The sequence below is a fragment of the Pseudopipra pipra genome, chromosome 9 (assembly GCF_036250125.1).
Source record: "Pseudopipra pipra isolate bDixPip1 chromosome 9, bDixPip1.hap1, whole genome shotgun sequence".
Taxonomy (NCBI): Eukaryota; Metazoa; Chordata; class Aves; order Passeriformes; family Pipridae; genus Pseudopipra; species Pseudopipra pipra.
The window spans coordinates 19,232,210-19,247,593 of NC_087557.1; the positions used below are offsets into that span (position 1 = coordinate 19,232,210).

Below are 15,384 nucleotides of genomic sequence, written 5' to 3' on the forward strand. Positions count from 1 at the left end.
GTTCACCTTTCCCAGCATCTCCCTGCAGAAGCCCAGCACAGCCACAGCCACCACTCCAGAAGGGACCATGAGTTGGGGTTCAGGACTGGGAAACAGCATCCCAAACCACTTCCAGTCAAATGACTGCTGCATTCCACAAGGATATATATTCCCAAATATTACCTTCCCAGGTGACACTTGTTTGTGAGCAGAGCTCCAGTAGCATCAGGTCAGGGATCTGATCACTTGGTTTTTATTTGCATTATGGAGTCATAGAATGGGGTGGATGGAAGGGACCTTAAAGCTCATCCAGCTCCAAATCCCTGCCATAGGCAGAGACACCTTCCACTAGACCAGGTATCATTTGATTACTAATCTCTACTGGGTTTTTTAATCTATAAGACCCATTAAACCATACATAAATCTAGTTTACACATGTGAGCACAACAGCACAGATTATCACCTCTAATAACTTGTAGATCACCGACCACAAAAGCCCTACAAATAACAGCTGCTGTATTTACATGTCAACAGATTGGATATTCCCGATGATCCAGATAAACAACTACACAGCTCTGGGAAATAAACAGGCACGTGAGATGCAAAGCAAACAAAACCACAAGAGACCAAAGGATGCCAAAGCAAGATGCGATGGCATTCCCAGGGCTGCCAGAACAGGTATTCCAGAGGGAACTCCTGCTTCTAAGTACTGCAATTAGCAGTGTCTGTACCATGGAAACTCGGCTCCATTGACACAGAAATGTTCCCAAATCACCTGGTACTTTTCAGTGACAGTAGAGGACTCTCCCTAGTATTCCACAATATTAAAATAAGCAGCACAGCAGGAAATTATTCGCACTGGTAAAGTAATTTTCCTCGTTTCCAGCCATGCCCGTCCACAGAAGGCACTTCCCATCACTCAGTACACACATTTAAAGCTCTGGATTCCAAACCTCATTAGCTGTAGACTACTTCCTACTCTCCAATAGACTTTCTTGGATCCTCTTCATCAAACCTTTCCCTAGACAGATATGACAACAACATGAATTCAGCTCAGAGCCCCCTGTGTACTACAAGTATGGTTTGCTGATGAGTTGCTAAGAATTATTCATTCAAAAATCAAAGGAAAGGTTCCTGTCGATTCTGACAATGGTTTAGATGTCTCAGAAGTGCAGCCTGACATGGAGCCAAAGCATTGCATCAGGCACAACTATTCCTGCAAGACACGTTGGCACCACAGGCTGTGTCCTGAGGAACCACAAACCAGCTCAACACACTTGGATTCGGTATCAGAAAATCCATAAAAGCCCAGAGATATCATCTGGGCAGTGCTGGCAGTGGTTTTCCACTGTCTCTCAGTGATGTACAGGTCAACTTATGAAATCTCCTCCGGTCTTCAAACCTACTTTTGGAATTGTGAATTCAAACCTAAAGTCAGTTAAAAAGCACTTGCTAAAACCCAGGCTTTGCCATCACCAGCTCACGCAGGACTGGGAACAACACATCTGGACAATGGCAACACAGAATTCCTGTGGGAATGCTCAGGAAGTCTGAACTCCACTAAACACATTAATTCCTTAATAGAGCTCACTAATTATCTACTCACTTTATTGCCCAAGACTTGGAGGACTGACCTGGAAGAGCCATTTTCCCATCTTTATACAGGCCCTCATAGTTTAATTTATTTAAAATGATTATTTACTTTAAATTATTTAAACACATAACTATCTCTGTTTAATGTTTGAAATAAATAAAAATATAGAGGAAATCTGTCATTCCACCATTACCAGGAGATCTTTGTGGGATGCTCATCACCTTGGTGGTTTAGCTGACATTCAAGTGTCACTAAATGTCATTACAAAGCCATAAGATTTGTAGCTAAAGCATCAGCACAGTTACTGGGGGGGGGGGGGGAGTTTCCAGCTTGAATTTGCAAATAGGCTTTTCTTAAGGAGTTAAATATCTCTTTGTAGATATAAAAGCTATTTTTGAGGAGGGGAAACATAAAAGCATAGCCTGAGAGCTATCAAAGTTGAAGTTTAGCTTTGTACTGCGAGTCTCTGACCTCTTCCCTCAGTCCTAGACCTAATCAATCTTAGTATCTCCCACCCAGGGATCCCTCAGAGCACGGCCCTTATCTCTGGATCAGCCCAGAAGAAAGGCAGAGCCAGATATCAGGAAATACTTTCTCTCTCCCCATCCATGTGCTGGACATAGTTGAAATACCAGCACTGATAATGTGTTGGCCACTCGTGAGTCCCGTGTACACTTAATCACTCATTTCCTTCCCGACTAAGAATAATTCCAGCATCATTTAGTGGGATTTCCCCCCTCCTTCTCCCAGGACATCTGGCAGGAGGCCAAGGAGTGGCACTTCTGAGGCAGGGAAGAGATGGGGAAGGAGGCTGAGGGCTCTGATGGGAAAGTTATTGTTGCCTGCAGAACTGATGGAGAGAAAATTTCCCTCAGCTCCAGAGGGATTTGGAGCTCAGGAGGCTCCAGGAACTCAGCCTGACCAGGATGTTTGACCCTTCCTGAGCCAGCCAAGGCTGTGTCTCCACTTTGTGCTGCAGGCAAACTGGCTCTGCTAACCTAAGTCATGCAGAGCCTAACTCCCAGTCCCACTGGAATCCTTGGATAACCAAGGGAAAAGCACACTTTCACCTCCAGCTTGGACAGGAAACCTCCCTCCTCCCTCCGGTGTGCTGTGCCAGACAGATGTGAGGGGCTGGAAGGACCATCCTTACAGATGTGAGATCTGCTCATGGCATCATTCCTCCACAGCTCTGGAATGGGGGGTTACACCTGAGCCAGGATCAAGGACAGTGCCCAGAAGCAGCACATGGTTTGGGGAGTTCCCCCAAAAATGCACAAAACCATTTTACCACCACACAAAGCACCATTTAGTTGTTCCTAATTTCTCAAATGCAAAGGGACACACAGACATTTGTCACCTGGGGAGCACTGGTCACCTCACACCCATTTTCTAAAGGCATTTTCTCTCTTTCTGAGCGTAAGACACTTGGCAGTGTCACTTCAAGGCCATAAATCACCAAGATTCACCTGGATCACATTTCCAGGGCTGCAAAGATCAGCCACTCCATATCAAACCACAGTGTCCCTGGAAGCAGAGTGAGAGGGAAGCACTCAACACCTCTAACAATACTGCTTTATTTATAAAAATGACACCTTCAGGGTCTGTCTCAGGAAAAAAATGAAGGTTAAACCTAGGAATGGTTTATTCTCAACCTCACATTTTGAGCACGCACAAAACACACTGCCCTTCATTCCATCAATTCCAAGGAGGTGGGTCATCTTTGGTGGTGCAGTTTCCATCCACGAAAACAGAGCAATAGATCTGAATAAATCCAGAGTACTGAGCACTTCGGGTGTTTTATTGCTTTTCCTACCGTGTGCACCTGCACAAGTCCAGCAGTGCAGTCCCTCAAGGCCCAATACACAGATTTATACACTCTTAACACATCTCAGAAGTTAAGGAAATGATGCTTTTTTTTCTCAGAGAGATCTGATTTCTAAAAACCCTCAAGACCCTTTCACTGTTATTCCTGTTATTTATGCAAGAAAAAAGGAGGGGAAACTATGAGTGGTCTGTATTTAAAACAACAGGCTCTTTCTACCTCTGAGGGTAGAAAATATTGACACTGTTTTACATCAGTAACTGGATCCAGACAGGATGAGAAACAGCATTTCCAAGCAGAACTTCCACTGTGCCCTCTCCTGGGAATGACAGTTCACTGGGAATCAACTAATGAGCAAAATGGGTGCTCCAGGCAGACACACAGATTTTTGTGGATGTGGATTCCCCATCCCTGGAAGTGTCCAAGGCCAAGTTGAACAGGGCTTGGAGCAACCTGGGCTAGTGGAAGGTGTCCCTGCTCATGGCAGGAGGTGGAATGAGATGGGCTTTGAGGTCCCTTTCAACCCAAACCATTCCAGGATTCCATGATTCTGTGAAACAGCCTCTTCTGGAAGAACCCATGTCTGTGCCCACAATAAAAACTCTGGGTTCTGCTGGAATAACCTTTCTGCAGAATTTCAACTTCCTGGCTCTCTGAAAACAGGGAGAGGGAATGGGAACCTTGAGTTGGGTCTGGTCACGTGCAAATTAAGTCCATGGCATTTTAAAATTTGTTCTGCTGTTTCAGAATGAGCACTTAAAACCAGTTTGCAAACACCACAAGGTTGCCTGAAATTCTGTTTAAATCACAGACCAGTGAATTGCTGAAGCACAAACACCAAAACAACTGTTCTTTCTGTTTGTTTCTTAACCTTTTCCATGGAGTGACATGAAAACTTGCCTTTCCCCCTGGAGACTTTATACAAGTGGCAGCTTCAGTTGCAGCAGTTTTACAAGACTATAAAGTTAGCAGCCCCTAACACCCAATTAGCAGTTCCCTATATAAAGCAAAACCACTTCCATACTATTGTATTCCCAATAACCTGAAGCTCACTGCATCTTTTCCCTCCTTGCCTGAACACCAGCTTCCTTAGAAAGCTGCAAGGGGAAGTAAGAAGGATTAACACTCCTAATAATCACCAGTGAGATGAAACTTCACAGATAAAAAAAAGGAAGATATTTAGACATCTATAGCAGGAGCAACTTGGTTCATTTAGAACATGCAGTTGAGGTATTTGACATTTACCTTGTGAACAACTTGGGGTATTTTCAGATCATCTCAGAAATATTTGTGCAGCTTTTTGTCTTGTGGGCCCTTTGCTGTCACTTCACATCAGAGTCCTACCTGAGGATCCCTGCTGAAGCCCCAGCCACTGTCTGAACACATTAACACACAATTCCCAAACTTGCAGCTTAATGGATGGTACAAAGAAAGGAATGAAGTGTTGTCATCATGTTTGCAGATGCACCAGAGAGGCACAGGAAAATCAAGACCCTTACCCAGGTCACAGGGTGGATGCGTTTGTATGAGGAATGATGGGAATCCCTGGAGTCAGCCCTTAAACCATAAGGTCACTTTTCCTCAGCAGTTGAATGGGATATCTTTTCTGTCAGGAATGGCTGAACAGGGGCCCAGAGAGGCTGGAGCACCTCCATCTTTTTTTACACCAGACAGAACCACTCATGGGCCACTTGAGACCACTGTGAAGTCAGCCTTGACAGGAGGTCAGGTGAGGTGACCTCCAGAGGCTCCTTCCCATCTACATTTTCATCTGATTTCTACCTTCTGTGCATCATTTTATTATAGAATCATAGAATAATTAAGGTTGGAAAAGCCCACCAGGATCATGGAGTCCAACCTGTGCCTGATCCCCACCTTGTCACCCAGCCCAGAGCACTGAGTGCCACGCCCAGTCGTTCCTTGGACACCTGCAGGGATGGGGACTCCACCACCTCCCTGGGCAGCCCCTTCCAATGCCTGAACACCCTTTCCAGGAAGAAATTCCTCCTCATGTCCAATCTGACCCTCTCCAGCACAGCTTGAGGACGTTTCCTCTCATCCTGTCCCTTGTTCCCTGGGAGCAGAGCCCAACCCCCAGCTGGCTCCACTCTCCTCTCAGGGAGTTGAAGAGGGTGAGAGGTTCCCCCTGAGCCTCCTTTCCTCCAGGCTAAAGGTACAGGTTACACAGGCACCAGAAACAAAGTCTGGGTGAAAGAGCTCGGTCCACAAGCAATGTGACACTTCTGCTGTCACTTTTCTTAATCCTCCAGTGTTTCCATGAAGCAGCAACCAAGGTCTGCTTGTTGGACCTTGGACACTGCACAAAGTGCCAAGTTCCTGGCAAAGCCACAACAGATTTTTGATGTGTGTTTGTGTGAACAAGTGTCACCCCCATCTCACATGTCTCTTCCAGAAGAACTGCTCTTTTAGATGAAAATATGTCCAAAAATACCTTTCAGTGACCCACAGCAACAGCAGCTCCCAGAGAGCTCCAGGGCTGGGATCCCACACAGCTTTCAGCAGAAATCGCTGGCCAAGACTTTTCCGTGCACAGTTCACCCAAGAGAGAGGAATGGGATCCATCCAGCTCCCCCTCCCAAGCTCCCCCTCTGGCATGTGCCTCCCTGGGGCTGGCTGTCACAGCCCATCATGTCACCGGGTGGTGACATCACCTGACACAACAGCCCGGGGCGCTCCATGTCAGGGAGATTGTGTCTGACACCCAGGGGAGATTCCAGATTCCGGCCCATGTGTTTGCTATCCCAAATCCTTTGTGTTTAATGACTGGAACACCACATCAGCACAACGCTGAGAGCAGGTTCCACGATTCCCTGAGTCAGCAGCTGCTGCAGGAGGATCTTCTTCCACAGTCACTGAGACACCAAACTGCACAGGGCAGGGAAAGAGGAGCCAAATCCCACCCCCGGGAAGTCCAGGCTAAAGCTGGACCCCCCATTTACCTCTGAGACCTCTTTAAAAGCAATTTGGAAAACAGTCCTAAGGAAAATTCATGCTCTACATGCACCCAAAAATACAACTCCCTGCCTCTGACACACCAGATAAGCAGAAATACAACACATCTAATAAACTCTCTATTTTACCCAAAAGCAAGACATAAAACAGTTGTTTTAACTACAAATGTGTCCTACTACTACTATATTTCTTTTTTTACAAGATCAAACCAGACAGAATCGGTTTAATAAGCCAGACTACAAACCTATAGGAGTTATTTACAAAAATAATCGAAAATAAATCAATCTTTCTCACAAATCTCAATGCTGTAGATTTTCAAGATGAAAATATTCTTATTTAAATGGTCCTATTTTGTAAAAATAAAGTTTGAATTTTTTATCCTTAAGTGTAGGGTTTAACCCACCCCTTCTTTTCCCTTGGATTGTTTTGGGTTTGCCAGGCTCCCATTTTCCATGTATCTCTCAACAATAAAAGGAGTTTCTTAAGCAGGAGTAAGGCCAGCCCAGCTGGTCCCTGAGGACTCACAGGAGCGTTTGGGATATAAAGGATGACTCCAGGTACCTTCCCCTGTAAAGATACAGTGTCCACTGGTTCCTCAGAGAGGAAGATCCCTGGAAGTAGGGAGGGAGAAATGGGATCTTGGTCCTGCCCAGGGTGCTGTGCCACATCCTGCCCCGAGTTCCCCCTCCCTGCACAGGTGAAGAGCTGCCTGAGCTGTGCTGGGAGCCCAACCTGGGAGAAACATTAGATTTTCCCTCTGGCAAAACTTCTTTCCCACTTGGCAGCGCTGGGTTGGCCCCCCCCATTCCATGACGAAAAACACCTTTCCAAAGTTAGCGAATTCAACTGCTTTTCCCTGGCAAGTTCACTTCCAGCTGAGTAACTCTCCAGTTACTGAGTCATCCCCAAAATAAGAAGTCGCCTTGTTTTTGTTCTGACCTCAGAGATTAAGAGGAAAGTCAGATTTTGCCACCTGGGAAGTCTGTGTGAGAGAAGCTGGAGGAAAGATAAGGAGTCAACTGGGGAAAAGAAAAGCAGTTTAATTGAAAGGGGAATTTTGAAAATGCTGGAGTAAGGATTTCTTCCCTGGCAGGGTTACATTCCCTGGCAGGGTTACATTCCCTGGCAGGGTTACATTCCCAGGGGAGACAGGTCAGGTATGAAACACTGGGGAGAAGTTCCCCACCCTGCACTGTGGACGGGAACTCCTTTCTCCCTCGCTTCAGATGGGACAGGAGCATCCAGGTGGTGGAGTCCCCATCCCTGGAGGTGTCCAAGGAAGGACTGGACGTGGCACTCAGTGCTCTGGGCTGGGTGACACCATGGGGATCGGGCACAGGCTGGACTCGATGATTTTGGAGCCTTTTCCAGCCTAAATAATTGTGGGATTCTGTGATCAGATTTCCACCATAAGGCAGCCCCACTAGGGACTTGTTCTCTCCAAATAATTTAGGCACAGAGGTGACCACAAAATTGTGGATCCTCTTTGGTAGCAGGGATGAGGATCAATCCCTTTGCTGCCTTTTACACCTTTGCAAACGAAACTAAAACCAACAATAATCTACTGGCCTTGCACGTGCTTTAGGCTTTCAGAATCCTCTATCCTGTGTTCCACTGGAGTAACATTGTCCTTGGACCTGGGACAAGTTTGGACTGGGGAGAAAAAGGGAAGGGGAAAAGAAAAGTAAATCTCTTATGGGATTTCTGAGATGAAATTCGTGCCAGCTTCAAGCACGGTCCATGTGAAGGGTCAGGAAATGTTCACAGCCATTTTAAATAGATATCAAATAGAATTAACTTCAAAAATTTACCATGATTTCTGCACATCCTGGAAGTCAAAAAGAGCTTCTGAGAAATCTGGATCAGTGGATCAGCCTGATAAAAAGCTCTACCAAAATTCCCCGTGGTTTCTGCGATTCTTCAAGTGAGCAAAACCTGCACAGCCTGTTCACAAAACCCCTTTTTTAAAAAAGAATATGGGCACTGCAACAAGGAGTGTGAGCCTGGAGATCAGCTCCAAGCAGCACAGAGGTCTCTAGGAAAGAAAACTGAGTTGAAAGAAATGCATTCATAATTTGCAGGACTTTGAAACTCAGATTAAACATAAATGTAGAATAAACACCAAAAGCTTTAACCTCAAGGAATAATGACTGCACATAAAAGCTAAAAAACATTAAAAGGAAAATCAACAGTAGCCATCTATAAAAGAAAATACTACAGTTGACTCTGAATTTTTCAGTTCATTATGATTAAAAAACCCAAAATATCTCTGGCTATGTGAACAAATTTTAACAAAATGAGCAATGACTGAGCAATGCCATAGAGTGGGTGTCCGTGCACATTTTAAAGCAATAAAACTTATCTTCCTCCAGTATCTGTGAGATTAACCACGAATGTTATCTTAAAAAAACAATAAGCAAAACTCTAAAATTTAGTGTTTCTTTATCATATAGAACCCAAAGAAAACAGGTTGCCCTCATACAGGTACAGAGATTTTATTCCTGCCTGCAAAGGAAGTCCTTCAGGGTGGGTTTATAAAAAAAAAAAAGGCAGTTTAGGGGCCATCACATGAATTCCAAAAGCTTTTGTCTCCCAGAGTTTAGCTGGTACTGGCATGAGAAATGACTTTTTTTTTCAGAGGCAAGAGTTTTAAAAAGTTTTTAGCTTTGCTTAATAGAAAAGCAAAGCTGGGGAGGAAGGAATTTTTTGGGAGTCTAGACAGGACTCCAAACAAACTTCAAAGACCAGCCCACTCCCAGCACAGCTCATCCAGGGACCAGATGGGCTGAGAGGGGGGACAAGGCCCTCCGAGCCCTCTCAGACATCCTGGCTACTGCTCCGAGGAGGTGAAGCCCCGGGACAGACCAGATAATATCCTGCTACTTAAGGCTTATAAAAATAACCTCCCAAAGTTATTAATTAATTCCCAGCTGAAGGCTGCCCAGGCAATGAATCAAGAGAGACCACATTTCTCACCATTTGCACTGTTTTCATTAAATAAAGCCTCCAAAAGGCCTCTTTTGGGTTCTGTCATCTGGCAGTTGCCGTCTCCGAAGGGAACTGGCTGTGTTGCTTCCTCCCATTATCCATGGATATTTGGGAGCAGGATCCAGCCTGGCCCCTCAGATATATCCAGTTCTTGCAGCAGACCCTTTGCTATCTAAATACAGAATTTGAACAAGAGCAGCATTATCACTCCTTTACAACCTGGGAGGGGGAAGCTGATTTACAGCCACCCATAAATCTGGGCTGGTGCAAAATAATCAACCCACATCTCTTGGCTTTTTTTTTTCGTTGTTTTTTAAAGCAAAAACACATGTTGATTGATGGCACTTTTTTTTTTTTGCAGGTTCATGTTGATCTTAATGAATTGTTTATGTAAAAACAAAAGCTTCATACCATTCTGAATCCTTTTTAAATGGCTTCAGGGAAAGAGTCATTATTTCAGCTGAAATGACCTTTCATTTCGAATTGTTGCTGAACACAATTGAAAACTTAAAACAGCCAGAACCAAGCAAGATGGTTTGGTTTGCTCTAATAAAATACTCTGAGTCAAAGTGAATCTCTTTTTTCAGTGTTTTAACAATTATTTTTACAATTTCTGTTGGTTCCACATTAAAAGTTTTACATCTCTAAAAAAATCTACTCGATGCCAATTCTCAGCTGTGGACTTTGCTCAAAGAAAAAGATGAGGGATCCAAGCTGAGATCCAAACCTCAAACTCCACAAGTGATTTGTTATTGGAGCTGCATCCCACTGCAGCATCCTTTCAATCCTTTCTGTGGCTGAGACACCGGAGAGGAACCAACAGGAATGGAGGAAGGTAGGATGGAGAGAATGGAGAGACTGGAGAGAATCAGGGAATCCCAGACTGGTTTGGGTTGGAAGAGGCCTTAAAACCTATCTTGTTGCACCCCCTGCCATAGGCAGGGACACCTTCCACTAGCCCAGGTTGCTCCAAGCCCCGTCCAACCTGGCCTTGGACACTTCCAGGGATGGGGCAGCCACAGCTGCTCTGGGCAACCTGTGCCAGGGCCTCCCCACCCTCCCAGCCAAGAATTCCTTCCCAGTATCCCACCTAACCGTTTTTTTCTTCCACTTTAAAACCACTGCCCCTTGCCCTGTCACTCTCTGCCCAAATAAGTCCCTCTCCCTCCTTTTTCCAAGCCTCCTCAAGGCACTGGAAGCAATGAGCTCCCTGGAGCCTCCTCCTCTCCAAGGCAGTTAAAGGTGTAGCAGGAACAGAACAGCAACTCTGAAAGCTGGATAGGGCAACTTCTCTCCACGGACCAGCTCTGTGCAGCAAAACCAAAACCCTTTGGAAGCAGAGGGTGGTGGAAAGGAGCATTTTCCTTTATATACTCTGTGCTGGGGTTGCTTGAGGACATAATCTTTAGTACTTGAGGAGCACTTGGATGCCTCAGATGGCTCTGTGTGATGAACACCTGGGCCACGGCCACCAAACACAGTCCCTGCAACGTGCCCTTGTGCTCACTGGTACCACTGGTCCTCATTGCCAAGAAGAAATCAGACATCTTAAAACAAAAGAAACATCTCACATTTGGCCACCCAGAAATATTAGAAGATTATTGTATTAGTTCTGGGCCCCTCATGACAAAAAAGACATTGAGGGGCTCGAGTGTGTCCAGGGAAGGAAACAGAGCTGGGGAAGGGTCTGGAGCACCAGGAGCAGCTGAGGGAGCTGGGGGGGCTCAGCCTGGAGGAAAGGAGGTTCAGGGGGGACCTTCTGGCTCTCTGCAACTCCCTGAGAGGAGAGTGGAGCCAGGTGGGGGTCAGGCTCTGCTCCCAGGGAACAAGGGACAGGATGAGAGGAAACAGCCTCAAGTTGCACAGGGGAGGTTCAGGTTGGATATGAGGGAAAATTCCTTCATGGAAAGGGTTGTCCAGCCCTGGCACAGCTGCCCAGGGCAGTGGTGTTCATAAAACATGTGGAAGTGGCAATTGAGGACATGGTTTAATGGTGAACATGGTGGTGGTGTTGGTTGACACTTGGACTTGATGATTTTAAAGATCTTTTCCGACCTTAATGATTCTATGATTATATTTATTATTATTATTTTACTTCATCCGTTTTTAAAACTGAAAGTAACAGCCAAGCACTTGTGGGGCTGCACTGCCACAAACAGGGTTATAAGTCCCTTGTTAACACCCAACCAGAGAGTAGAAAAATAATATGGACAAATTCAAACAGAAATCACCCAGGAGTTATATTGTGGATAAAGTGGATATACAGTGCATTAGACTTGGTTCAGCTAAATTCATTCCTTAACCAGTTGCAAGGAAACAGGGATACAAGGAACACAGAGAGCAGGTGAGCACTACAGGACCGACCCTGAAGCCAAACTCCTTGGTCAGGAGCAGAGGCTGGAGAGTTCCCCCACACCTTCTGGAGATGTTCTGCAGAGCAGCCCTGGAAAAGGGAGCCCAAACCTGCCCACAGCACCGTGGGCATTCCCAGCCCCACACCTGCACTGTGGGCTCCTGAAAGCAGCAGGATTTCAGGGCAGGTCATTTGTCACAACAGCAAGGCCTGGTTTTAGTAACACAGCAAACTTCTTACTGTTTCTTTTGATTAAGATGGCATTAATTTGGGATTTCTTTCTATTTAGTCTACGCGAGGAAATGATAAAAACCAGACCTGCCAAGCCCTGAGCTCAGGGGGACTGGCAGAAAGGGCAGCTGGAGCCTTTCCCAACAGCCCCATGTCCTTGGGATGCCACATCCCCTTCACACCTGCACAACGCTGTATTTACCCACTTCCTAAAGAAACCACAGGGAATTCCAGCCTTTATTTAGCCTTTTAATCAGAGCCTATACAGTTAATTTTCTCCTGGATTTTCTTGAAGGAATATCCAATATTTCATTATATTTTGTAAATGACTCAGACCTGCAAACTCATTGTGTTTATTTGCATCACAGACAATAAAGCACCTTCTATCTGGGGAACCCCATTAAAAATAAACGGTCTGAGAAAACTTGGCTTTTCATACTGTGTTGTACACTTGGTTCATTATTGTCCCTTCCCCAGCCCTTATCCAAACAGTCCTGACAGCTTGTTTATGGAGAGCTCTGCAGTTCTACCTACCCAGGCTGTGCTGGGCACAGAACCACGGAAGAGCTCCAACTGCAGCCTGACCTTAAAAATAATGATAAAAATAAAATTAAGTAAAATAAATTGAAAATTTAAAAATAAATATAACCCCCAAAATCACTAAATGGTTTAATTTGTGGATGATTACTGGAAAACATCCTCTAGTGACTCACTGCCAATTAGCCAGAAATTTCTACCTAAAATGTTACACATGACATCTTTTAATTGGATATTATAGTACCCCATATCTCAGGCAATATAAATTTTACCTTTAAATTTACTCTTAAATTTAGCCTTAAAATTTACCCTTCTGTTTGTGGGATTTTTAAGGAGAACTCACGATTCCTTCTGCTGGCAGTTCCATTAAAGCAGAGATATAAATGTTCATATATTCACTGAAGTTATTCCCTGAAGTTACATGTTTATATGTTCTATATAACAGTCTATATATATTTGTATAACAACATACATATGTTGTTTTCTAGACAGCTAAACTCTTGCTTTTTTGAAGTTTGGTTCTGGGAAACTGTTCAGTCCTGACCAAAAAAAGGCACATTTTTATCCCTGATAGATTAAAAGCACAAGTTGCAGCAGTTTAGCTTTGTTAAGTACTGCTCCATTAACATCCTCATTTTTCCCCAGGAGGGCTGAGGAAGATGAAAGCTCCATTTCCAGACCTGCTCCCAAAGGTAGTCTGGTCAATGCCACATGGCCATGGGAGCTGTTTAAGGAAACATGGAATTAAGACAACTCCAAACTCACTTTGTGTCATCAGTCATCCACAGGAACTGGGATTCACCAACAGCTCTGGACTAGACTCAACAGCTACTTCCCAAAACCCCCTGGCAGCACCTGGAAGGTGGTTCCAGGAGTCATCCCTCAGGGATAGCTCCCCAGACACTTCCTTTAACAATACTTTTAAATGCAGGTGTAACAGGGAGTGAAATCCTTGTTGGAGTTCCTCAGTAAGGTTTTCATCTATGGAGTGTAGCATGGAAACATGGTTATTTAAAGCAATAAGTAAAAATAGCTTTCTAAAGACAATTTTGGGGCTTTTTAAGAACTACACATGAAATGGAGCCTTTTAAATGAGATCATAATTTACAGCTAAATACTCTGACAACGAACACGTTGAAATTTTGTACTGAATCCACATTAAACCCAGTGTTAGAGCATTGCTGCAGGACTCCAAGGAACTAAACCAGCCACAGAATTCCTACTCAGAGCTCAAACTGTCATTAATTCCCTTTGCTTCCTGCCTGTTCCCAACACTGAGGAGCCCAAATGCTGCCCCTGACTTTGACAGCAAACCTGTCACTGCCCATGAGGATGCAACAGAGGAATCACCTGAAAATTATGGATGAGGAGAGATTTCCTAACAGGTGGGATTAACCACTGGACATTAACAATTCTGCATTTGGGAACTTTTCTGAAGGCAATTTTGACCCTCAGGTTTCACAGCACTGGGGCAGTTCCAGTGGCTCAAAGGAGTATTCAGGGAGTCTTAAATCCAGCAACTATTTGGCTTGTTAGGCAGCTCCTGAGAGTCACAAATCCTAATTAAATGTTTGCTGAAAAGCAGGAATGTCACATGGTTCCCCCAAAAACACAACAGCATCTTAGTCTCATATTGTTTTCCCTGTCCAAACTACCCAGAAGGCATTAGCCCATAGAGTGAGCTACTGCCTGGAAAACTCCAAGCTTCCAGAAAAAAAACCCATTCCATGTGCTATCTATGCACAGATTGGCTCTGGGGCCACACTGGATAATCACTGCCAGTATATTCCATTTCCATCTTTCCTCTTTCAGATCACGAACAACAAATCTGCAAGTCCAGGATCAGCACTGAATTTGAAAGCAGGCACTTGGTGGAACATCTTCCAGGATGTATTTGGAAGTACAAGATGGATCCTCACCAGCAGAACAACAATTTATATTCACCATCCACTGACATGTCAAAAATTGTCCCAATCTTGCATATTTTTCCCATCTTCTTCTGGAATTTTCTTTTCACAAGGTGCCAAACACAGCAATATCTGCTCTGTTCTAACATAGGAAGAATTGCCATCTATCAAGCCAAAGAACCCAACTGTACTATGTGTTTTGGCTGCAGTGCACCAAGTTTAATTGCTGAAATACCCTTAAAATTTGATAAAAAGGAAAAATAACATTCTGTATTGCTCGAGGAATTTCAAGGCATAAAAAAAAGGCTGTAAAATAACATTAGAGGCTCAATTTCAGAAGTGTCTTTCAAAAAATGTAACCCCAAACGTCAGCTCTGCTGAGCCCTGCCATTAATCAGCTCGTGCCACTGCTTTACATCAGTTGTAGGATCTACTACTCCGAGTAGGTCCAGAGAGGGCACTTCTTCAGAGACAGGGAAATCACTGACTAGAGCAAACCCTGTGTTTTCTTAGGGGCACTGCACAGCTCCTCAAATGCTGCAGCTTGGCAGGGTAGAAAGTAACCACCAGGACAATTTTGGTAAATAAAAGCTGGAGAGCAACTGGCCCATGAAATCCCACATCCCAGGCACTTGCACTTGCCTTTTCCTTGGATGGGCTGAAATGTGGTCAAGCCCCCCCAGGAGAAGCACTTGCCACATTCAGGGCTATGAAATGCATTCAATAACGAATTAAATCCCAACCTGCACCTGGAACAAATAGCAATCAACAAGCTGAAAAAAACACTATTCAAGAGGTGCTTGTATCGACCTTTTAAATTCTTTTTGGTAGTAGAGCAAGACACACAGTGCAATAAAAATGTCCAGTCCCAGAAATGGAACTCAAGGGTTAAGGGTACAAGCTGTTGATGGCTTAACCTCACCTAAAACATGTGGCTTTGCACTTCAGGGCAAAGCTGTGGAAAGGAACTTGGTGCGTGGAATTCTTTGAAAGGTCA

At 44.6% G+C, this 15,384-nt stretch overlaps 1 protein-coding gene across 3 annotated transcripts in view; it reads right to left on the reverse strand.

Moving 5' to 3' along the window:
• The window catches only part of ROR1 (receptor tyrosine kinase like orphan receptor 1), a 156,524-nt gene that overhangs the window by 82,348 nt on the left and 58,792 nt on the right, over positions 1–15,384 (reverse strand). Inside the window, exons 1-2 of one of the 3 annotated variants that reach the window (XM_064664979.1) lie at positions 5,851–6,020; positions 933–1,000 (exon numbers count right to left, since the gene is read on the reverse strand). The exons of 1 other annotated variant lie outside the window; for it this stretch is intronic. The gene's annotated coding sequence lies outside the window, so the exon portion shown is untranslated. Of the gene's footprint in view, positions 1–932; positions 1,001–5,850; positions 6,021–15,384 lie in introns of those variants that run through there. One more of the 3 variants, XM_064664978.1, reaches the window with a different exon arrangement.